We start from the raw sequence: 25205 nt of genomic DNA on the forward strand, positions 1-25205 counted from the left end.
TCAGGACCGAAGGAGATGAGAATATCCCTCTTCGGTGACCCTGTAACGATTGGCCATTGTGTGGCCAGTGCTTCTGAAGATTCCTAGCCTATGAAATGGTCCATGAGGTCACACCTAGCTTTGCACGCCAGATGCCCAACTCCTAGGAAAAGCTCAACATTTTTGCATCGAGAAGGGAGCTCGTCAGCTCGTACTTTAGAAGCTTGTCGTTCCAGGCCAGTCACCTCTCTGATGCCAGGTCCTGGATAGAGCTATAAAATAGAAACATCAGGGTGAAGGAGCAAGTTTTGAGACTAGGTAAGTAGTATATCAAAGCCAGAGCAATAACAATGAAACCAATCTCCGTTCAGATAAGAGCCTGGTATCTCTGCAGCTCCAATCTCTTGTCTCCTGCCCCCCCAACATCAAAGAGATGAGATAGACAATGCAAGAATTGGGTGTCATAAAATCAAGAAGGTGTCCCACCCCTTGCAATCCACTCCCTTTGGAATCCCAAACCATCATAACGTTTCCGGGGCCAGAGTCCCCCATAGCCAGGTGATGTTCCCACAAGGAATTAGGCATTTATTTCGACAAGGAAAGATAAGTAAACCTAAGACACCAGTTCTGGTAGCAGGCACCCCCTGCTCCAATCTCCTGCCATTTAACACAGGAGGCATTTTCCGGTGTGTTAGTAGGTAAGGTCGAGGAGGAAATGGGGGTAGTCTGGAGAATGCTTGTGTTACCTGGAGAAGACGTGAAAAAGCAGAGTGAAGAAAGAGCTATGGCCTCCCATTCACCCATATTTATGCCTTTACCAAAGAGCACTGGAGATGGATGTCTCTTTTCCTGATTTAATGTTTCTGAGTTCAGGAAGTACTGTGAATAGCAGTTAAGTCAGAGTAATGGGTTCTAGACCCAGCTCCTCTGTTCTCTGAGTGACCACAGAATTAACCCAATGAGGCTCAGAGTCTGCATTTATAAAACAAGAGTGATAATAGTACACTTATCTCAAAGATAAAATGGGTAGAGACTTGACATACAGCCTGGCACATACGAGCTAGTTAATGACTGTTAGCTGTTATCAGGAATAAGAATCCCAGTGCGTCATTTGTGTTACAACTTGGTTTGCACCAAAGGTGCAAACTTTGTAGAAAATGTATAACACTTTATAGCACCCACTGTCTCAACCCTCGGACAGCATCATCACTGTGGTTTCTCCTCCCTGGCTCCCGTGTGTCTTCTGTCTGTGCAGACGTGGCCCAGGAAATTGCGTGGCAGGAAGATGTAATGCCATTGTATAGCTGGGAGTGAGGACAGTGGTTTCTAAAGTGTATTCCTTGAACCAGCAGTGTCAACATCACCTGGGAACTTGTTAGGACCTACTAGAAATCTACCCAATCAAAATCTCTGGGGATGGGTCCCCCTATCCACCCCTCAAGGCTTTAGGTGATATTGATACCAGGCAAAAGTGTGAAAACCACTGAGCTAGACTCTGGGATGATGCTGAACTTCCCCACTTCACACAGGAAGAGCTGAGCAGAAGAAGAAATCCAAGATGGCACGCCTGCAGCTCACAGCCAAATTTGGGTGCATGGCTTGACCGTCTTGCCTGTTCTTGAATGCTCTCCGCTCTGGCTGGGAACAGCCTGTCAGGCTGCAGATATTTCCTTTTCTCCTTCTCTCCCCGCTTCTCTCCCACAAGACACAAGATAGTTCCTGCCCAGGCATCTCAGATTACCATTTTTTTTCCCTCAAAGCCAATTAAAGGTCTCTAATCCCTCCCGTGTTTACCTAAAGGATGAATTTGATCGGAAGAGATGAATGGGCAGAGCAAAATCCTAGAAGGGCTTGGGAAAGGAAGTTTCTGCTCCAGTGGTGGGAACACACCCTTTCTCACTAAGCTTCTTACGAACTAGGGAATTTTCTGAATTACCATTCTCCATCCAGCCTGCCCCTTTCATCTCAAGTCCTCGGTTATGCTTCCAAAGGCACTGTCTGACTTTACCCTTAGTATTAATACTTTTGAGACTTTTTCCCCCCAGTACATCTCAGGGACCCCCAGAGTAATAGTTCAAATCATATGAATTATCCATTTTTGTAGGTCAAAAGGAGGTGAATATCAGTAATTTTTTATGATTAAATTTAATATACAGACTCAAGTTCACTTATCTGGGACCCTTCATTCTGTGTTACTCAGATTCCTTTTTAAGGACATCTAGGGATAGCAGATTAACTCCCTTGTGAGACCACCTCGAGTTTGTCACTTCCTGGCTGAGGTCCTTGTACAAGTTGCTTAACCTCCCAAGTCCCACTTTCCTCGTCTCTAAAGTGGGGATGCTATCCCCTTCCTTACAGGTTGATGTAGGACCTGTAAGGGAAAGCAGACACAGAATATCTGCTGTGGTGCTTGAATTCTAATTGATGTTCTATGCTTTGGTGGCCTTGTTCAGTGAGGCTGCAGGTAATACTCTTGAAACTCTCATTTCCACCTTTTCTGCTCTGATCCTTCAAGTTGGAATTGTTACTTACAGAAATAAGGGGTCTGGACATGTTTTTAAGGCCCTTAGACAGTATGCACTGTTATGAGATGATAAGAGAGTGAAATATTTTTTCTGCCTTAAGTAAACATTATTCTTCTTCATTTCAGAGCAGTGTCAGAAGAATTGATTTATGTTTTGGCATCTCAGTAGGAGAAGAGAAAGCAGCCCAGGAAACGAAGGCAGAAAGTTCTGGCCTCATCATTAATGGGATTGTGCAACGTCTGAGGGTTGACCTCACCCCTGAGGGTCTCCGTTTTCCTGTCCTGCACATGAAGATTACACGCATGCCTCAGTCTACTCAGGGAGGATGGAAGTGATGGACACAGCTAGTGCTTCATGAAAATGCTTTTAGCATTTGGAAGGTGGAGATGTTGCATAGATACAAGGTGTTCTTACAGAAGGATAATCATTTCTCTTGGGCAATTGTCATGACACCAGGAAAACTTATCTTCTAACACAGTTCAAAAGCAGAAAAGAATTTTTTTTTCCAGTAGAACCATCATCACCTCAGCGATGTTTTGGAAGGTGTGATAGGAATATTCCCAATGGCCTTTAAGAGCAAGGTTAAGAGCTACCTGCACGTGGTTCCTCCTCCCCTACACAGTGGTTAAGAGTCCTGACGGATTGTCTTTCTGGCTACTTATTAGATGTTAAAATGGTAAGTGGGAATCGGATACCCTGTGAACTGGACTGTTGACAGGAGACCCTGTGAATTTGCAAAGGCGGGTGTTGATTGGAAATTTGCGTGTGTTCCCAGCTAGTCTTGTATATGGAGCCGTCCTGTTCTTCTAGCTAAACGAGGAGAAGCACTTCAATGTTCCCACTGATAAAATGGCTCGCCCTCTGCTTGCAAAATGTTCTGTGGCTTCTTGGTCAACTGAGTTGAATAACGACAGGTGTGCGGGGCCACACACGAGCGGAGACGCAGGGAAGCCTCACTTGCCTGAATGCGAAGCTGTTTGCAGAGAGATGGGGAAAGTGATGTTTGCGTGGGAGAGCTGGAGTCTGCGGGCTTGTGTGTCTTTCCTGTTAGGTTGGAGTGCTGGTAGCTTTTGGTTTCTGTCAAACTATGCAGTTGAAACCCACGCACTCAAGACGACTCATGTAGGACTGGAGACAAACTCTATCCTGTGACTCAGGCTCTTTGTCAATTTTCGCCACCCACTGTGAGGGCCCCAGTGGACTGCTGAGTACAGACGAGTATTCTGATACACCTGTATTCCTGCCTTCAAAACTTTCCAGCCGTTGCTGACGCTCCACTCATGGGGCAGTCACTCTGTAAACATTTGTTATTTTATCTTTCTCTTTTTCTCCTCTTTTCTCTCTCTCTCTTTTTAAATTGAAATATACTTGACATACAATATCATTAGTTTCAGGTGTACTGCGTAATGGTTTGATATTTACGTACATTACGAAATGATCACTATGGTAAATTGAGTAAACATCTGTCTTTATATAAAATTAGTACAATATTACTGACCACATTCCTTAGGCTGCATGTTACCCACCCCCATGAATGTTTATTATATAACTGTAGATTTGTACCTCAATCCCTATCACTTATTTCATCCACCCCCTTCCCTTCTGGCAAGGTGGACATTCTTGGTCTTCCTTAGAGAGTAAAACATGCAAGGATGGCCTCGTCTTCTCCGCTCTCTTTCTCCCCGTGTGTTCATTACTATGAGTGCAAGTTTACATACAAATCCCCAGTTTAAGCAGCTCCACATAACCATCAGCAGATCTGCAAAAAGCCCTCAACCAAGTCTATGCTCTTTCTGACCACTTTTTTTTTTTTTTTTTTTAATCTCCTCTGGAGAAGACAGGCAATCAGGATGACTAAAAGCTGCCTTGGAAGTTAAGCAAATGAAAAGTGAATTAATACCCTGACTAGCCAACCCCAAAGCAGATCAAGACGGAAAAATTCCATAGTTATACCATTTAGGCCGGCGAGATGGTAATTAAGGATTTTTTTTTTTTACATTTTTTTTTATTTGACAAATGCCACTTTTCTTGTGTGACCCTAAATAGATTGTGGCTTCCAAAGAGGTAATTTGGCGGGGAACATATATCTGTTTAAGACAGGATTTGGCATGTTAGCTCGATTAGAGACATAGGAACTGAATGCTGAGGGTGATAAAGTGAACTCCACTCCAGAACAACCTCCCTCTTTACGGCTCTTCAAAACACCCCACAGCTGAAACAGGTACGTGGCCAGGGCAAAAAGCCTGAGCTAGTACAACTATTTCAGATGTCATTGGAAGAGTTGAGCTGGGAGCTGTTGCTTTTACCATTGATCACATGGAGCTATAGGTGCCCTGGTAAACCAGGTTGGGCACCACTGTTGATATTCACCAGGTGATCTAAAAGCACCTAAGACAGAAGAACTGGTTACGCAGCATTTGGGATTGTGGCAATTTATATGTGGTAGCTCAGTCCAAACCAGCTTTCCCACTCTCCATCCTGGTTTGAGCTGTTCTTTTTCAATTCAGTCCTTCTTTTCTCCTCAGACACAGTAAAGTTGTAATTCAAGGGTCTGGGAGGTTCTGTTTATTTAGCAGTAAGCATTAGCTGAGAGGGGGCCACTCAATGTGGGAATGTAGTCTCTGTTCTGGGCTGGATGCCTCTCTTTACAGCCCCGTCCTGCCACTCTTGGAAGCTGGGTTTTTTTGGGTGAGGTCCTACTTGTTTCTAAAAGTTTTTCAGACTTGCTTTGACTGTAGCGCCAGCTGCACGAACCTTGTCTTTGTTCCCTAATGTGATCCTAGTACTTAGAATACTTCCTGGCACTTAGTAAATGCTCAGTTAATAATTCTTGGGTGAACAATGAATGGCTTTAATGCCTCTCAGAGAATGTAGTCCTCACAGATACAAACTCTACGTTCTAAATTTTTGAACCGTATTGTTCTGGGACCTGAAAGATGATCAATTCTAGCCCCTCCTATGATATATATATATAATATATATATATATATATATTATATATATATACACACACACACACACACATACCACCTCACCCCTTACCCTGCCTCTTACATACATGAACTCAAACACACTTAGGTCATCTGGGCATGTCCCTTACCTGATCATCTGGAAAGTGTCCCCCCCCACCAAGGAAGATATATTTGGACTTCTTCAGATGTGTATCTTGATAGGGCACCAGTGTTGATATCCAACGAGTATTTATTCAACAATTACATGAAAGTTTCAATTGTTTATTTCTAGAGTTCCAAACGAGTAACAAGTTTAATGACATGATTTATAAGAGACACGAAGACTACAAAACCATCTTTAGCAAACATCTTGATTTTGTGAAATATCTGTGCCGACATTACACATAACACAGAGGTTATTAAAAGGCTTAAGTCTTTATTGCTTCTTAATATTCTGAATGGAGTCCAAAATGGTTTTAAAACATCCTTTAACCTGCCTATAAATACTTCCTAGTTCATATTAACACAGAGCTTTTTCCTTCTGGGTCTTTTACTTACAGACATCATTTCATTTATTTTCTTAGGATTCTGGTCTATTTATTACCAGGCTGGTCAATTCCATAGTCACCTCCTCTCTGGCGAGCCTTTGGTTCATCAGACATAGAGCTTAATAGACAGTTAACCCATATTTAATTCACTTGGTTAATTTAAAAAGAATTAGGGGACAATAGAGTTTAGTAAGCTTTTCAAACCCTATTGAACATTTTGCTCTTTTCTGCATAGTACAAAAGGGACCTTGTCATGCCTCATGGTCATCACCAATGCAGGAATCATCACAGCACTGCAGAAGTGTGACCATGCCAGCTCATAACACGCCACACACATTGATGTCAATGGTTCTAATCAGAAGAGCTGTTTCTTATTCATACCTAATTATCTTAATTGCCATTGTTTCCCATTATCCCACGTAAGTAGGTAAGAAATACATTAGTTAAAAATTGTCAACTTCAGGGTGGGGGTGGGTATAGCTCGGCTGTAGAGTGTGTGCCTAGCATGCATGAGATCCTGGGTTCAATTCCCAGTACCTCCAATTAAGAAGAAAGAAAGAAAAAGTGAAAAAAAATTGTCAACCCCACTATGCAACAAAGATCACAGAAATTTTATCACATGGTTTACTAAATTTATTTGCTAGTCTTTTGTGTTATGAATCCACAGTCATTTCAGGGAAGGAGGGCTGAATTCTAACAATGTGAGTTCTGGAGTGTTTGTGTCTTTGTCCTGTGGGAATATCTCGCCACTAACGGGCAACTTCTAGGCATGGGATGCTACTCTGCTTGACATTTAAGTGATGCTTCGGGTCAGAATCCAATGGATGCTCCCCTTTCTGGCTGTGATCTCTTCTTCTGGGATTTTATCTTGTGCCTTGGCCTGGGAGATATTCCTTTGCTGCTTCATATCGTCAATCTTTCTGTGTGTTTGTGGACTCCTCCCACAGGCTTTGGGATTATTGTTTTCTTATTTCTAGTATCTGCCCCTGGTGGATGAGGCTGGACTAGAGGCTTATACAGGTTTCCTGGCAGGAGGAGCCGGTGCCTGCCCATTGGGTGAAGCTTGGTCCTGGACCTCTGGTGAGTAGGGCTGTGTCTAGAGGCCTTTGTGGCTTAGGAGTTCTGCTGATGGGTGGGGCTGTGTTCCCACCTTGTGTGTTGTTTGGCCTGAGGCTTCCCTACAGGCTGTTGGGTGGGGCTGGGTCTTGGTGCTGGTGATCCAATCAAGATGTCAGCCTCCAGGAAAGCTCATGTAGGTTAACACTCCCAGAATGTCCGCCACCAGCTTTTATGTCCCCTGGGTGAACCTCAGCCGTCCCCCAGGTCCCAAGGAGACCCTCCAAATCCAGCAGGCAGGCCTGGCCCAGGTTCCTATGAAATCACTGCCTCTGCCTTTGGACCTGGTGCACGTGAGTTTCCGTGTACACTTCCCAAGCGAATGGAGTCTCCGTTCCCCCAGTCCTGTGAGGCTCCTAGATCCAAGCCCCCCAGCCTTCAAAACCAGATGTCTTGGGGTCTCCTTCTCTTCCCAATGCTGGGACCCAAGCTGGGGAGCCTGATGTGGGGCTTAGAGCTCTCACTCCTGTGGGAGGGCCTCTGCGACTTAACAAATCTCCAGCTTGTGGGTCGTCCCCCTGGGGGGTCTGGGGCCCAATTATATCGTGAGCATGCTCCCCCTGTGTCCTGCTGTGGTTCCCTCTTTATGTTTCCAGTTGCATAAGATCTTTTTTTTGCTAAGTTCCAGTCTTTCTTCGATGGTTGTTTAGCATTCAGTTGTGGTTCTGCTGTAGTTGCAAGGAGAGGTGAGCTTGTGGTCCTACCACTTGCCATCTTCTCACTCATCTGGCCGTGATCTCTTGAAGAGGTTACTCTCTTCTGGGAGCCACTTCAAGAACCAGCAGTCATGTTTAATAGATCAGCTGCCTCATTCAGGCAGCTGCAGAATTCAGACACATCCTGGAGCCATTTCACGTCACCCCCAAAGCTGAGAGATTCATTACAAACAGGTCTCTGGGTTTTAGTCAAAATAGTTCGATTTCCTTTCTGGGAAAAAAAAAAGTTTTTAGTCAACTTCCTTTCTTTTCTTTTCTTTTTTTCTTTTCTTTCCCACCAATCAGCAGATCAAAACTCTGGGCCATTTCTTAACCCTAATTCAAACATCACTTCAGAAGTTAACACATTTGAGTTCCAAAAGCAATGCTTTTAACTTCTGTCCTGTGGTCAATAAGAGGCTAAGCCGATCTATAAACAGTGTCAGATGGTGTCTCACACATGGCACTTAAGAAACCGTACTCCTGATACTGCCTTGACCTCAGGGCCTCCAATCAGGCCGTCTCAGTGACACTGAACAGAGAGGCATCAAAGAAAGGGCCTGTGCGGTCCTGAGACCCTGACAGCCATGCAGCCTCCAGGAGAGGGTGCTGACGATGGGCCTGGCCTGGACCTGATGGGGCCACTGAGCATTTTGAGTTTGGCTTGTGGCCTGACTGGGGAAGGCAGGTTTGAAGCTCATTTTCTGTCTACTGATTCCATTTCTCATCTCACCTGCTTCTCAGTTTATTGAGGAACTTTGCACTGGGCCTTGATGGATTCAGGGGTACCTTTTAAGGAAGTCAAAACAAGGTAAGCTCAGAACTAGGGAGGCTCCGAGTCACCTTCAAGAATAGCAAGATGCCCATTTGCTGAGCAGGACAGCATTTCGATGTGGGAAAAGTCCTGCAAACAATGTCAACAGCAGAGACTGTTGATTTCCTAGAGGGACGTCCCTGGCAGGTGGTTCTGGGGAATGCTGAGAGCTTCCGGTGTCTGTCTGAGGCTGTCCTGGGACCTCCAGGGTGTTCATGGCCTGTTTACAAGGCTCACACCCTCAGGAGGGGGTTAGTGAATCAGCACCCAGCTTTTTGCCCATCAGTGCACAATTCTGAGGTGGGTCTTGTGCCCCCAGTTTCCCACAGCAGCCCACGCACGGACACATTTCGTATTGGCTTTCTTTCCCTTTCTCGTCTCCCTGCTCCCCCTCTCACTCCGATTTCCGGGACACTTCCCAAATAACCTACCTGCACCCAAGTCCTTTTCTCAGGGCCTGCTTTTTGGGAAACCCAAACTATGCCAGAGTCAGATAAAAATTCAGTTGTCACAACAAAAAGGATGTAAGGGACCCCTTGAAAGCTCTGTCTCCACCAAGTTGATACCCTGGAGCCTTGGTTTAGATTCCCCAGAAGCAAATCCTAAGATGAGGATTTCACCACAAATAGTTTATTTGGGTGGTGATTCTAGGAAATGTTGGCAGGGAGCAGGGAAGTGAGACGGGAAAGGGATGGAAAAAATAAAGTGAGTGTTACCAAGCTGGTTACCACTGTGGGCAGCTGGGGCAGGACCCTGTGGAGGCTCTCTGGACCTCTGAAGCACAGCAGAACACGCCTCCAAGTTGGCCCACCTGAGGGGTGAGGAAGCTGCCATACTGACCCCTCAACTCCTCATCCATCACTGACTGAGGGCTGCTCCAGTCTGGCTTCCTGAGTTCATAGGTTGTTGTGCAGACCATTGGATGCAGAGTTGGAGACTTGTGTTCTTATCTCTGCTCTGCCCTTGACCTTGGAGGAGTTGTGACCTTGGAGGTCACGTGACGTTGGAAGAGTTGTCTTGCCTCCCAGGACCTTGGTTTCCTCTAGTGCTAAATGAAGGAGCTGGCATGAAATGCTCTGCGGGCCCCTCCTGCCTGAAATGCAGTAGCCAAGATTCCACATGCAGAAGTCGGTGTGGTCACAGGGCTGTGCTGTGTGGGTCACTTGCTGTGAGCAGCCTCTGATCTGGAGGCATTTCAGGTCAAGGGAAAGCTGAGCTGGAAGAAAACTTAGAGCTGGAAACTTCTTTTTATGATTAATAGCACTGACGCTTAAGGAAGCACCATGCCTTGTGCAAGCTCACCCAGCTAATTAGGAGGTAGAGTTGGAGCCAGAATCTAATTTCCTATTACTCAATTGATGACTCTTTCTATTAATCCATGAACCACACTTTTTGTGTCAAGCTCAAAGGAATAAGCTTTCTTAGATGGTAGATGAATGGCTAAAGAAACACTTCACCCAAACACTGTGATCATGAAGTTGAAAAACATCCTCATTTAAGGGTTTAACCCACATCTCAGAGGCTATAGCTCCTTAGAAATTCTCTTCTGCTGAATTGGTTCTATGTGTTACCCAGAGACTTCCCAACCCCACCTATAGGGGTCGCTATCAAGTGAAAAGTTGGACCAACAAATGGATTTTTAAAAAAATCCAACCTTACTGTGAGTGCTTGGATCAGCAGATGTACCTGTGTTATTCAGCCATAGTCAATATATATGCAAGATGGTGCAGGGTGGTCATAGTGGTAGCCAAGGAAAGGGAACAGACTTGTGGAAAGCAGTGGGGGAATCCAGACTCTTTAGATGTGAAAGGAATTTAGATGTGAATTGAGAATGTAAAGATGGACCAGAACTGCTGCTTCCTGCTTGAACTCATATGAGTATCTTGATTTCATCCATCGAATGACCAGCTAGGGAGTGACACCTTCGACACTGCACAGGACTGAATGATAGACTAGTGATCAGAGGGTGAATTACAGGTATTATGCAAACCTCTGGCTATTTTCTGGCCTGATCTATGTGTGCTATATCATGTTCCATCTGGGCAAAATTCTAAGTGTTGGAAAACCCAGCAGAGTAAAAGTCCACTCTACACTCTTATGTGGTCTGTGAACCATCATCATCAACATTACTTTGCAAGGTATCGATTGGTCCAGACCTACTGTCTCAGAATGTCTGCATTTGAACAAGATCTCCAAGGCATATGCTTAAATTTGAGAAGCACCGTTGCAGACATGAAGTGCTACTCAAGACAAGTGGGTACTTCCTTGAGTGGAACCACTGAAAAAACGCTCAGCCAAAAATAGGCTGCTGAAGGAGACCTTACAAACAAGTGGAAAAACGGAATGTAATTCAAATAATCAATACAATGGCTTCATGCTTAGTGCTGCTGTGAGCTAATATTGAAACAATGTTAAATCAAACACAGAGCTTTCAAGAAAAACCTGCTTTAGTTTTTTTTGAGGTGTGAATGTACCTGTTATTTATAGTTATCCCTTAGTTCATTTCACAAAGGATAAAGACATACTGCTATGAGATCTGTTATTATTGTAGAGAAAAACTCCAGAAGGGCTGTTGTGATTCCCACTCAGGGTTTTCATTCGGTATATGAAAGTCTCAGAACTGCCAAATTCCCACCTCATCTTTGAACATACAGAGGTAATTGTCCATCTCAGTTCTGAAATAACTCCCAGCCTTTTCTTTCTTTTTTCTTTCTTTTTTTTTAGATAGGGACTCTCAGATGTTTGTAAAGAATGGAGGTCAAAGTTGACTTTTGGTTTTCTTTTACAAAAATTATCGAAGGAATCATTTACAAAGCAAATCTTAACTAAATACTTTTCTTTGGGAGAAGTGGTTGAATTTCTAAACAGAGAAAACTTTTAAAAGCAACCTGAAAGATGTGAGAAGCATCCTTTCATTGGTAGGGCTCAACAGGTTAATTACAAACCATTTTTTTAATAACCAGGTGAAACATGCAATTGCCTCTTGATGACCAGGCTTGGAGAGGGCACACAGGCACTTCTGCCATGTTTCCTTCGCCAAAGGGAGTTATGTGTCCAATCCTAGGTTCAAGGGATGAAAAATAGACTCCAACACTTGATGGAAGAGGCTACTAAATTATATTGCATGAGAGGGAAATCATTGGGAGAAAGTTGCAATCCATTTACCACATCAGAGAAGGCTGACTGCTACAGTAAACAATCCCCAAATCTCAAGATTTTAACACAGTCCAGGTTTATTCCTTGCCTTAAGTATAATCCAGTAAGGGTGGGCAGGGGAGTGGGTGAGGGGCTCTGTTCCACACAGTTGCTCAGAAACCTAGGGTCACGTCCAGTTGTTGTGTCATTCAAGGCCACGGAGCCTTCCACCACGTCTTCCGTTTCCAGCCAGTAGATGAGGGAAGAGAGCAAACACGTAGAAGGAACATCTCCCAATCATCACAACCTGGAGCTGTCCTACGTATCACTTCCTCCACCTTTCTGATGGCCAGAACTGGGTCACATAGCCTAATAGAACAACGAGGGAGGCTAGGATATGTGGTCCAGCTGGATTAGGTGGAAAAGGGAAAATGATTTTTTGAACACCTAGCCAGACTCTGCTACAGCTACAGACTTTGTGACTGTGGAACACACCCCAGGAGAAGGGCACATTTCAGAACGTCAACGTGTGACCCTGCGGGGTGGACAAAGTTTAGGAAGATGAGGTCATGATCAGGAAGGGGAGGCAGACCCAGGTCCCTGTGTAAAATACCTGGGAGGTGAGAAAGGCTTCTGGGGAAGGGTTTGGAGAGACTTTGGACGAGCTGGATGCTTTGGAGGCTGTGGAACTGTAACAGGAGATGGAGTGAAGGGCATAGGAAGAGCATTGAGCCACGTGGGGAGACTGGAGTCTGTGTGCTTGTTTAACATTGTTGCCTTAATGTGGACGGCTATGTTCGTGCTGGTCAGAATAATGTACCCCTTAGGGCTACATTAAAAAGCGATGCTCCGTGTCTCATTTGCATCTTGAAAATATGCACATACAGGTGCGGGCCAGAAAGGGCTGCGCTCAGAACATGCATTCTTACGTGAACTGCAAGTAATTGCACAAGCAAACAGGAAGTTGCGTAGGTATGCAGGGAGCTGCCTGTTGGAGAGCTGTGTGTTGGCACAGGCGGGCGCGTGCCTTGTCCGTCTGTGTATTTTAAAGAATTCTGCGGAGAGGAGGGAGGAAAAGCAGGCCCTCGGGCATCTGCTTCTCTAATGACAGCTGTCCTTTGCCCTTCTCAAGGTTTCCTTCCTGGGCAGAGCCAGGTTCAGAGCGTGTTTGTGGCCTCAGAAGACTATGTCTTTTTCAAGGTCTTAATGGGAGCACCCATGCGGGGGTGGTTTGCTCTGAAAGTTTATCCCCCTCTCCCCGTCATTCACATGTTGGGACGCCAATGCCCAATGTGATGGTGTTAGAAGGTGGGGCCTTTGGGAGGTGGATAGGTCCTGAGGGCGGAGCTCTCATGAATGGAACCAGTGCTGTTATAAAAGAGGCCCCAGAGAGCTCCCGGGCCCCTTCCACCAAGTGAAGACGCAGAAGAGCCTGTGACCCAGAAGAGGGTCCTCACCGGACGTGCTGGCACCCTGATCTCGGACTTGCAGCCTCCGGAACTGTGAGCAGTAGATTTCTGTTGTTCGTAAGCTGCCCTGTCTGTGCTGTTTTGTTACAGCAGCAGGACAGGCTAAGACACAGGGTTTGCAGGTGGCCGTCTGGACATGTGTTAGTTCTGTGCTGGGAGTTTGTGGTTGTCTCTTTTGCCAACTGCTGAGCTGCTGAATAAGCTCCTCCTCTGAAATTCTCTTTGCTGGGATCTCTGTGTCCCGGTTTTCCTCCGGATTCTGCCGGTCACTTTCCCTCGTCTTTATCACTGGCCTCTTCCTCCATCTGTCCCTTGGATGTTTCCCTGTGAGTCCGCCCTTAACCGTCTTCTGACTTTCTGGACCAGCACTTTTCAGTCGAACTTTCTGCAGTGGTGGAAATGTTCCATATCTGAGCTGCCCTGTCCCATTGCCGGTCACCACTGACTGCTTGACATGTGGCTAGTGGGCTGGAGGAACTGAATTTTACATCTTATTTAATTTAAACTTAAATAGCCACAGGTGGCCAGTGGCTGCGTGTTGTAGGCATAGCTCTAGAATAATCTTTATGGGTAGTAATGTCCCCTGCAGTGTCGTCACCATAGTCACCATCACCAACATCGACCCATTATTGCTGATCTGAATCTCTTGCCCTGCCTGCACTCTGAGCTCATTTTTACAAATACCTGTGACACCTTGACTGGCTGGCCTGCGGTCTCCTCAACTGCGCTGTGCCTAATGTTTAACTCTGTCTGTTCACAGCACACATTCTCTCCTGGCCTTCCTTCTGTCACTTCACCCTCATTTATGTCTTAGAAGCTAGTTCTGATCTCATATGCTATCACTGAGGTGGATCCAGGTTTTGGAAAACCTAAACTTAATACAAATTTAAAGGGCACTCTTTTTTAATTTAAAAAATTTAAAAACATTTAAAATAATTTGTTATGTGATACTGTTGACTTAATTTTGGGGGGGTAATTAGGTCTATTTTATATATCTGTATCTTTTTAATGGGGTACTGGGGATTGAACCTGGGACTCATGCATGCTAACCACACACTCTACCATTGAGCTATACCCTCCCCCATAGGGGTTGCTTTTTAAGAAAAAGAATATAGAAGCATGAATACAAAATTAGATTCAGAGCTGTGGAGGGGCCTGAGCAAGTGAGAGAAGTATTCCTGAAATTAAGCTTTATTCCCTTTACTATAAACTGGCTTCAGTTTATCTTTAGAATATTTTACAGTTTCTGGGTTTGAATTTCAATTTGACCACTTTCTTGCTGCATGAACTTGGGCACAGTACTTAGCTACGCTGAGGTTCAGTGGGCTTATTGGGGATAACAATAATAATGCCTTTTCAACTGGGTTGTTTACAAAATTAATAAGATAATATATGAAAAGACTGGTATGTCTAGGAGGTATTCTCTGATGATAATTTTATTCCCGTTCTCATTACATAGGGAATAAATAGTACCAGCAATAATAATGGTAATAATAATAGTAGTTAATGTATCAGATCAACACTTTACATAGTGTATCTCACTTATTCCTACAGGGTAGGTGCTCTCCTTGTCCCCATTTTACAGATGGGAAACTGAGGCCCAAAGAAGGTAAGCAACATGTCCAAGGTCTCCCATGCGAGTAAGGAGAGGAGCCGGGATTCGAACTGAGGCAGTTGGACCCTTGAGCTCTTAGCCTCAGGCCGTGAGCTGGGCATGTGGGATTCTTCACAACCCCCTTTGCATCAATGTGCTGAGTTCCCTCCATATGTGTTGATGTTCTTGACAGTCACTAAGCATTCCATGACTTGCTTGTGTGCTTCTGTTTCTTTCCTCATGCTGTTTCTTTTCCTTGGAATGTCCTTTACTCTTCCTCAATCTCCTGTGCGTTCCCATGTGCTGTATTCGTGTCTTAATGTAACAACCTTTACTGCTCTCACTGTAAAGGAGTTGCCATAAGGGTTTTTTTTTTTTAATTTTATTGAAGTATAGTTGATTTACAATGTTGTGTTAGTTTCTGGTGTACAGTATAGTGATTCAGTTATATATATACATATGTATTCTTTTTCATATTCTTTTCATTATAGGTTATTACAAGATACTGAGTGTAGTTCCCTGTGCTATATAGTAGGTCCTTGTTGTTTATCTATTTTACATATAGCAGTTTTATTTCCCCATTCAACAAAACGTTCTTTGTATGAGTTTCACAGATGCTTATCTCCTGGGCAACCAATCTGTTGTTACCTCACAGGGGAGCTTTGAAAAATACAGATGCCTGGGACTCCCACCCTCAGGCCACATACATCGTAATACTTGGGCTTGGGTTGAGATTCACTAACCTAAAGGATTATGTTTTTCCCTCTTTGAGCTGGTTACTAGAAAGCCAAGAACCAAGTCCCAGCTCAGCTCTGCAAGGATGCAGAGCCTCTGGCTTAATTTCATCTCATCCCCTCATTTTCCCTTTACATTTTATTTGAAATCGTAAGTCACCTTGGCTTTTGGCATGCCTTTTTGTGGATCACCTAGCTGAATCTTTCAGTCACTTACAAGTACAAATATAAATGGTGATGATGCAATTGATGATGACAACAGACATACTCTACAACGATCAGAAACTTTCTTGACGGCTGCCTATCGGCCCACACTCTGTGGAGTGGGCCAATCCCTAAACTGATGGGTAGAAAACAGAAGATAAAATAAATTGAAATTTTGAAAAAAAAATTCTCTTTCAATCTGGGTTGCCAGCCAGTCCAGAATGAGTCCACGGCCATGGGCGTTTAAATGCAGCTTGCATGTGGCCATTGGTCTGGTCGTTTCATCTGACTTGGCCCCTCCTTTGATTCTAGCTTTATTGAGATGAAAAAATCTGCCTGTTAAAAAGGGTGTATGAAATGAAATCTTGCAAAGCAAATTCCCTTGTTTATTTGAAACTACTGACATATAAATTGCAATGTCTAACTCTACCCCCAATTCTCGTTATTTGGGGGACTTCCTGCTCAGGTGTCCCCATGTGGTTAGGTAATGACCTCTGAGTACACTGAGCAGGTACTCCGGGTACAGCTGCAGGCTTTTCAGTTTCCCATCTGCTGGCCTTCGTCCTGACTCATCTGAAAGCCAGCGTAGGGGCTGCGGCTGTGAAATGACTTTTTGTCCTCACATTTTAGGCGTTTTGAGGGCCCCAAAAGGCAAAATGGAGAGGAGTGGCTAGGGGAAGAGGGCCTGGCGAGGAGGTTCCTTGATCTCCAGCTCGCCTTCTGCTGATGCCCGCAGATGGTGGGGGCTGAGGGCAGGCTCCTCAGGTGGGGGCTCCAGCCCTGGCAGCCTCGTGTGCCCAGAACCTCCTTAAAAGCTGATTATCCGGCTTGCCTCCTTTGTGAGCCGGCTCATTACCATTTCATTGTGTTGGGGCAATTCTCACCCTGTGCAATGAATATTGACTTCAGAATCGCTTTTCCAGCTGAATTACAGGGGGGCGGTCGGAGGGTCGGCGGCTTGCCCAGCCCCAGCCGCTCTGGCAGCTACTTGAATAGTCTCCAAGAAAAGCTGTTTGCTTGAGCATTTAGGGATAACAGAGACTGTCACAGACCGCTACAGTGATTTATTAAAAGACAGGAAAACAGGAGAAAAGACCTTTACTGATTTCTTTCACCAGCTGCCTGCTTGCCTTGCTTTCTTTCATTCTGTCTCTCTGTCTACCCCTGTGTCTCTCTCTCCACTCTTTTCTTTTTTATTCTTCCTCCCTCCTTTCCTCCTTCCTTCCTCTTTTTCTCTCTCTCTTCCTCTCTGCCTCTCCCTCACTCCATGCCTCTCTGCCTTTCTTTCTCTGCCTTCTCTTTGTTCTCATTTTTTTAAAATGAGAGAGGGACCAAGACTGCTGTGTTTCAGGCCAATGCTTGAGGGACTTCGTGCCCGTTTTCTACACCTAAACACCACACCGCAATTATAGGAGCCGGCTCTCCAGGTCGGTTATCTGAAGGTGAGGATAGGGGAATGAGGGTTTGCAATTGTGCATGGGCACAAGCACGCAAGCGCGCAAACAAGCACGACCGCACACGGGCATGCACATGCGCAGAAGTATGCCCACGCGCACACACGTGCGCACGCATATGCATATACGCATACACGTGCGAGCGCGCGCACGCGTGCACACATGCACATGCACACCCATGGACACAGGCACGCGCTTTAAATGGTGCGCCGCTGTCCTGGAAAGTGGAAACTACTGGGGAAAGGGAGGCAGGTTACCCCTCTTCTCGCCCCCTCCTCCCTCGAAAGACTCCGGTGGTCCTGACCTCTGGGCCCTCCCCTGGCGCAGGGCCCGGCTTCTGCAGAGGCCACCCCAGCGCAGTCGGCCTGTGTGACTCTCTGGAGCGGGTTCCCCGGATGGCCTTCTTTACCTCTTCTGGTTCTTCTCAGGCCTGTTCAACCCCCGCTATGTCCCTAGTGGCTCCTCCTGCATCAGGACACCTGACAGATGCAAACGTGGCTGCCGGGAGGGCAAACCTTCCAGGTGCAAATCCAAGAAATTGTCTTGGATGATCATTTCTGCTGAACCAAGCAACCTAGGGACCAGTAAGCAAACTGTGTCAGGGGGACACTGGGATCAGAAGGTAAAAGGGCGTGCTGGTGACGCTGAGTGCGCTGGCCACTGGTGGGCGATCATGGGTGGGGGTAGCTTTTCAAAATTAAGCCCCAAGGACTTGGTTTTCAGACCTTCTCTGAGATGCAGGAACATGGGCCTCTTCTTTGTAGCTTCCAGTTTTGCACAGATGCGTTCTCTTGGGATCCACACCCAGTCTCTCTGCTTTGCCTTTGGAGGTTATTTCTGTGCCCCTCCCCTCCCCACTCCAGCGCATCGTTTTCTCCCTGTCCTCTGCGGAGCCCCCACCTTTCACTGTGCGGTTCCCAGATGCCTGTGCCCTCTTAGCTCCCTCCATGAGGCTCTAATTAGCCTTCCCACAACCCCATAAATCAGCGGCCCCACCTCCTCTGGGGTTTACTTCCTTCGTGGAGGCTGCAGGCTCACCTTTCCCTGCCCAGATGACAAATCAGCCATTAATCTCGGTTGGAAAAATGTTTATTGGCTGGCTTCCTTCAGCAGCCTCTGAACGGTTTGCAAATAAAGACAAGGGATCTGGGGTGACCTCTCTAGAGATAGGAGCTCACAGGTGGATTTATTCTCAGGTTTGATTTTTTTTCTTTCTTCGTGAAGAGGATAAATGTATAACCGCCTCTTGGTGCTTGTGACTTCTTATTTTTGAAGAGGTTTCAGATCTGTTGGGCTGAGGTGCGTTTGTGTCGGGCAGACTAGTTAGTTGCTGTGCTTGCTTGGAGACAGGGTGACCTGCGGGATGAGTGAACGGGGTGGCTTGACTGGGTGCTCAGTGACTGAGCAGTTCAAACAGGGTGCTGCCATGATGTTTCCATGGTCAACGGACAATGGTGCAGAAGAGTATGTGTTGGACCTCTGAATCAGCCTTGTGGTTTCCCTGCCTGCTCTCCAGGTGTTGAAGGGCTCCCGTCTCCCTTCTTGGGCTCCAGGCAGTTGGGTCATTTTATAATCTAAATTCAGTCCCCAAGAAGAGGGATGAATTCATCAACTGAGGTGTGTCTTTAAGGATGTGGAAAATAGGGGGGAGGGTATAGCTTAGTGGTAGAGTGCTTGCCTAGCATGCATGAGGTCCTGGGTTCAATCCTCAGTACCGCCATGAAAAAACAATTTAAAATAAATAAACCCTAATAACCGCCCCCCCCCCCAATAAAAAAAGGATGTAGGAAATAAACCTGGAAAGCTCAGGGGAGGGTAGGAAGGGCCTCTCTTGAGGGAGACTAGCTGTGAGGGATGATCGAGTTTTCAAACATCATGGCTGTGGGTAAGATGTGGATGTTGGGTCCTTAAGTGTCCCATGTGGATGTTGAGTTCTTAAGTGTTCCACCTCTGCTCTAACCCTAAGGAATTTTGTGATGTGGGCATTTAGGGTGTTGGGCCAGGGCAGAGGGGTAGATACATTCGTGGTCCTCAAGCCCCAAGCAGATTGTGCCTTTCAGAAAAGATTAATGGGGCTTTGTGACCTCAGTGCAATGGATAAACTTAAAACCTGAAGCCCCTCAGGACATGATCTATAAAATGGTCCACACCAAAATGAGATGTTGGAATCTGTAATCTTGATGTTTGTTGTCTGGTGATAGCACATTTGTCCCCACTTCCCCATCCCAACAGTTACTTTAGACAGACAATTACTCATTCAACTGATTTTTTAAAAATGCTTTTTGGTCACCAGGGCTTAAAAGAGGAGGCAACCTACATGCTATAAAAAGTATTCAGCATCTCTGTCCTTTCCTCCCTACACTGATGTGTCTCCCTCATCACTGGAAAATCCTTGAGGATTGCAGTACTGTGATTTTCATCTTTGTGTTACCATCTCCCTCCCAGGAGGGATGGTCCATTCTTTTTCTTTTTGTGTCCTTCACTCAACATACCGTTTTTGAGATTGATTGTTGGATGACCACCATGGTTGCACAGATGACCTTAAGCAATCCACTGAATTTTTACCCCCCTGGAATGTGTCACTGCCACTAGGGTCCAGGGGATATTACTGTTATCCAGAATGACTAAACTGCCAGTACCCATTTTGAACAAGAGCCTGGGGCTGAAATCAACTGCCTCCCTAGTCCGTGTGTGCTGGGGTTGGGGTAGAGTGCACTGTTTTCTTCCTGGTACTTGGAAGGTACTTTCATTGGAAGCACTTTTGCATATAGCTTTAGGTCTCATAGAAACAATTTTATGACTACTGTATTTGGAAGAGGGGGTTCTTTGTTGAAGACACTTCTGTGGTCTGGCTAAGATGCTTATCTTTTGTGCAGAATATAGCTCCTATATGACTTGCAAATGAGCCCAGCCTGCTGAAAATGAAGGGATGTCTTGACCGTGGTATTCTTTGTCCTGTCTGGCCTGCAAGTCCTGACTTTGGAGAATTTTCTAGACACACTGTGCCTATGTGCTTCCTCCATTCCCTAATTGCAGGCAACTTAGGTTTGCCTGGCTTTGGTCACACTTCCAGCTAATTCCCAGGGTGGGTGTTGTACCAGTCTAGCTGCTTAGGGCTACACCTTGGGCACAGCCCAGAAAGTCACTTTAGTACGTACTTAACTTGACTTCTTTGCCAGTGGCGCACTTTTAATGATTAATGTCTTGTCCTTCATAATTAAAGATAATCATACCACCCCAGAGGTTTTATTTTAAGTTTATAGTTCCCGCTAGCAATGCTTATTGACTTGTGCAGTTACATTGTCTCATTTAGTTCTTAGATGGTAAAGAATTTTAGAGCATTGAGGGCTTTGGGGGTCATTTTTTAATATAAGAAATGAAAATACATGTCAGAGAGCTTCACTGATTCATGAAAGTGACCGTACTAATTAGTGTTGGTGGCTGGATGGCTGAGGTGGAAGACCCTTACCTTCTAGGACAACATTTATATATAAAATCTTTGTGCAAATATGGAAGCCAGGAGGCCTATGTGTTACAGTAATTAGTTTATTAAGTTCCGCTGATAATATGTAGCCACTGCTACATTCTTCGTAGATGGGTGACGTTTGAAGCAGAGGGTTTTTAATCCTAACTTGGGTGACTTGGTGAGAAGATAATTTCACCTGTCTCCACTTAGTTATACTGCTTGACGTTAGTAACATTTCCGGTGTCAAGAAATTTGGGAATCATCTGTAGTTTTCAGTTCGAACATATTCTTTCTTGCTTTTGGCCTTGTGTGTCGGCTAAACCCAAACTCTGACTCCTTACTGTTTCATCGTTAAGTACAGGAGGAGAGAGGGAGGTAACCCCTATCCGGCCTCAGGGGCTCAGGACTCCCCGGTTGTTGCCTGTGAGAGCTGAGCATGTGGATATGAGGCTCTGGAGGATGTGGCCTTCGGGGTTATGGATCTGCTGGCTTCAGAGGAAGTCGACCTTGACTGTGAAATAGAGAGTTGGAAAAGCAGCTTTACCCAAGGGCCCACAGCTAATGATTCCAAAGTGTTGACTAAAGTATCAGGGTAAACAAACAATAGCGGGCTTTCAGAGTGTTTACTTAGCTCTGCGCCTTACAAAGGGGTTGCGTGGGCTCCCGTCCACCCCACATTGCTGGCTTGCATCACCACCGTCTGTCCGTTTTGAAGCAACTTAAGTGATTTTGACCTTTTGTTTAGGTTGTGGGTCAGCGCAGAGAGGAAGTTTTCTATAAACCACCGTGATGTTTGTCTCAAATCGGAATAGGCATGTCTTTGATTAGAATTCCTTTCAGATCCAGGAATGGCGTCAACAGGCTGGATGGATGTGTCAGACAGGAGGGGCATGTGCCTTACACTTGTCAGATGTTCACACTCCTCATTGTGTTTAATCAAAAGCATGGCAGATGATGTGAGATGTTTCATTATGGTTTAAATCACTCGGGCAAAGTGTGTCCTGGCCAACTGTCCCCCTTCTATTGTGTTTTCATAAGCAGCATTAGATGTCCTGGTCTTATACCCAGGGGCTACTGGGGAATTTCTCAAATGGAGAAATTTTCTCAGGTTTCAGCACACAAGGTAGTTTTGAACCAGTAATTGCACATGGTGCCATTTTCAGAGAGGCTGGTACTACATTCAAGAAAAACTAGGCACATGAACTCTGTGCAGAACAAATACGTGAAAACTGATATCAAATTAGCATATTGAGCATGCTGGATATATTATTATTATTCATTTCTCCAAATTCTTTTTGAAATGTGGGGGGGAAATGTACATGCATTTAATCAACGCAATTTTACTAACTTGGAACTTGAAGTTCGACAGACTAACAATGTAGATCAAGTTTCTAGTAACAGAACTGAGGCTGAGTCCAAGGGGTCCCAATTCTTGCTCCTGGCCTGACTCAGCTCAGGGCGCCACGCCAGCCTCGGATGGACAGTCAAGTCTTTTTACTCTGAGCCGAGTGGCAGCTATCCTCTGAGCCCTCCACTGCGTTTGAGTATTGTCACCACCCCCACCTCATCCTGTCACCACTCATGAACCCATCAGATGCCAAGCAACTGTCCTCAGGGCATTTCTCCTGCAAGTTCCCATATGTCACACTTTCCCTGACCCCTTCTCCCAACAAGGATTAACCAATCCTGTGTCCTATTTCCCCAGAGTCAATCTAGATGGCTTGATAAATAAAAAGGAGGTAACAGTAGGGGTTGTCGTGGCACCTTGTACATCTGAGCTCTTCCTGGAGAGCAGAGAACTTTCTTTCATGCCTTGGGTCAAAGCATGCCTATGGGCGTCATCCTAAAACATCAAGACCATTGGGTATGGATAGTTGATGCTGAATAATAAATGAATGAATGAATGAATGAATGAATAATTTGAGTCTAGTGTATTTATTCTAAACGGGAAAATTAAGGCTCAGAAAACTCAAATAGTCCGAGATTTCAGGAGCAGTGGAGCAGAGACCAAAGCCAGATCTCCCAGAGGCCACACTGACCTCCTTCAGGGTCAGCTCAGGTCCAGTTTGCTCTAGGAAGAAACGTCACTCTCTCTTTTTCAATCCCTTGCTTCCTTTTGACCCATTCCTCCCTCTGTACATCTTAGCACTTGGTTCCACCGAATGCAACACATTTTACTGTTGCATTGTACGTCATTCCCATCCGAGCTCAATGCCTGGTGAATAGAGAATTCTAAGTGTTTGTGGAGGAGTAAAATGCAAATGGCTTCCAATCCTTAATACACATGAGTCTCACTTCCTGAACTGGGAGGTAGACACCTGTGTTCTATTTTTTTTATTGTGTTTACTAGAGTCACAGTTATGCCGCAGACACATAGTAGGTGTTCAACAAAAGATTTCTTGACTGTAATTGAATTTCCTGGTAGCTGAACAATTTCCTGGTAGTAGACAGACTGGTGGGTAGATATAAATTAGCAAAGCAGATTTAAACCATGTGTTGATCATTGAAAAGTCGTTTCATTTTTCGCCAAGATAAATGCTTTTTTAATGTGTAAAGAAATCTATAATTTTCTGTGCTTTGAATTAAAGCTCCTACTTCCCCAGGTTTCCTGCCTGCTTCTGGCTGCTCTTAATGAGCTAATTTACCCCACCGAGGTGAGAGGTTTCCTCTTGGGAAGGGGTTTAGATGGGCCTCGCTCACATCCAGGGCCCCAAAGCGTTTCCTTACAGGGCTTTAAACACTCTGAACGTATTGAAGAGAGAAGCCAAGAAACAAATCTGTTGTTTTAAGCTTTATTCCTTGAGGCTCAGTGGCTGGGCTTTCCTCCCGCTTTGATCACACTCGCTGGAGTGACTGGGCTGGAGACTGCGGAGAAGGGCTGGGTCTCCTTCGGAAGCCCAGTTCAGCGGGACCCACCCAGCTCCACACAATGAAAATCAAGTTGTCAAGCCTTTGAGGTGGCTGTGAAGATTTATTCTTCCTGGGCAAATTGGTAAGACATTTGTATTTTAAAAAAACAAAACAAAACAAAACACTTTGATGAACTCGATAAGGAAGCCCTGGTTTGAAGGTGGGAAAACATTCTAGAGGTTTTTCCACCGCTGAACGGGGTTCTCAACATTCATTGCCAAGCTTGACCTGTGGAAATGAACTTGCCCTTCAAATTAATGACAAGATCGTAAAGGGGGCGGTGAACACATGGGGATGATGGAACACGTGCTTACTTTGTCTTAGAATATAAGCCTCCATGAGGCAGAAGCTGTCTTAGAAACCTTCTCCATTCCTCTCCCGGGCCCCCAGTTGCCCACTAGTCTTTTGATGGCTCTGTTTTGATTATATTAGTTATGTCACTAATTATGATCCTATTGCTTCCATGACTTCTCCCAGTTGAAGCAGTGGAAGATGCAATTTTTATTATGCATATAATGGAAATACTTTCTGTCCTTTCTGAGGCCATGTGGGTTGTTTGTTGTAGGAGCGTCACACACTGTTCCCAGTATGTTTTGGTCACATTCAGTCCTCGAGGGATCTAGGAAAGGAAATGGATGTGAAATATCTTTCTCTTATATTCCAGAAAGCCTTTTTAGCTAGGAACATCTGCCAATGTCCCTGAGATGGTTCTCTTTAACATCCTTTGGTTAAGCAGACCATTATGAACAGCTCTTAGAAGGCTGTGAGCTCCAGACCAAAAAAAAAAAAAAAAAAAAAACCACCAACAACAAAAAAACCACATACACACACAAAAACCAAAAAGCAAGAAAACAAACAAACAAAAAAATCCCCACAGGCATTTATCCACCGGTAGCGGTAGAAATTCTCCAATAATTGGGGGTTTTTCTTGGGAAAATCAGAAAACCATCCTTTGCTTCTGTTACTGGGACAGCCCTGTCTTGGGGTGAAACTGACAGTGTTGCTCAGTGGAGAGCCCCTGGGCTTGTAACAGATGGAAGCAGGTTTGAATTCCTTGGTGGGCACTTGTTGCTATGTCACCTCGGGTAGATGCTTAATTATTCTTGCTCAATTAGCTCAACTGTAAAATCAGGGTAATTGCATTTTGCTGGTTGGAGCCATTCAGGTTGTGAAGATCAAAGGCAGGCTCAGGTTACTTGGGGATTACGACAAGAGACATGGGCACTTAAGGAAATGTGGCAAATGGTCACCGTGCAGAAGAAGGCAACCCCTTCCTACGAGGCCCTGCCATATTCATGGCCTGGTTTCTTCTCATCTCCTCGTCTCTCTGCACATCTGTCTCCACTCTGCCTTCGGGGGTTTTTCTTCTTTCTCCTCTTTCCATGGCTCTCTCTCCTTGACCTTATCTTGCATTCAAACTCCACCAGTAGAGAGGATCCCACTGAATCAGGAGGTTACCACCGAATAGGGAGCCCCTGTTGGTCAGAGTTCTCATGCCAGACTTCCTCAGCCTGTGGATGGTTGCCTTTGGCGCAGGATCCAATCCCTGAAACCATCTTCAGCAGCTGGGCCAACATCCCCTACATTGTTCAGTAGGGGACAGCCCTTGAT

The 25205-nt window shown here is 45.3% G+C and overlaps 1 long non-coding RNA gene across 2 annotated transcripts in view; it reads left to right on the plus strand.

The window, feature by feature from the left end:
- The first annotated feature begins 13114 nt into the window (after positions 1–13114).
- The window catches only part of LOC135323398 (uncharacterized), a 122538-nt gene continuing 110447 nt past the window's right edge, over positions 13115–25205 (plus strand). Inside the window, exons 1-2 of one of the 2 annotated variants that reach the window (XR_010384982.1) lie at positions 13115–13265; positions 14787–14841. This is a non-coding gene — a long non-coding RNA (uncharacterized LOC135323398). The remainder of the gene's footprint in view (positions 13266–14786; positions 14842–25205) is intronic. The other variant, XR_010384983.1, reaches the window with a different exon arrangement.

The sequence above is a fragment of the Camelus dromedarius genome, chromosome 18 (assembly GCF_036321535.1).
Source record: "Camelus dromedarius isolate mCamDro1 chromosome 18, mCamDro1.pat, whole genome shotgun sequence".
Lineage (NCBI taxonomy): Eukaryota > Metazoa > Chordata > Mammalia > Artiodactyla > Camelidae > Camelus > Camelus dromedarius.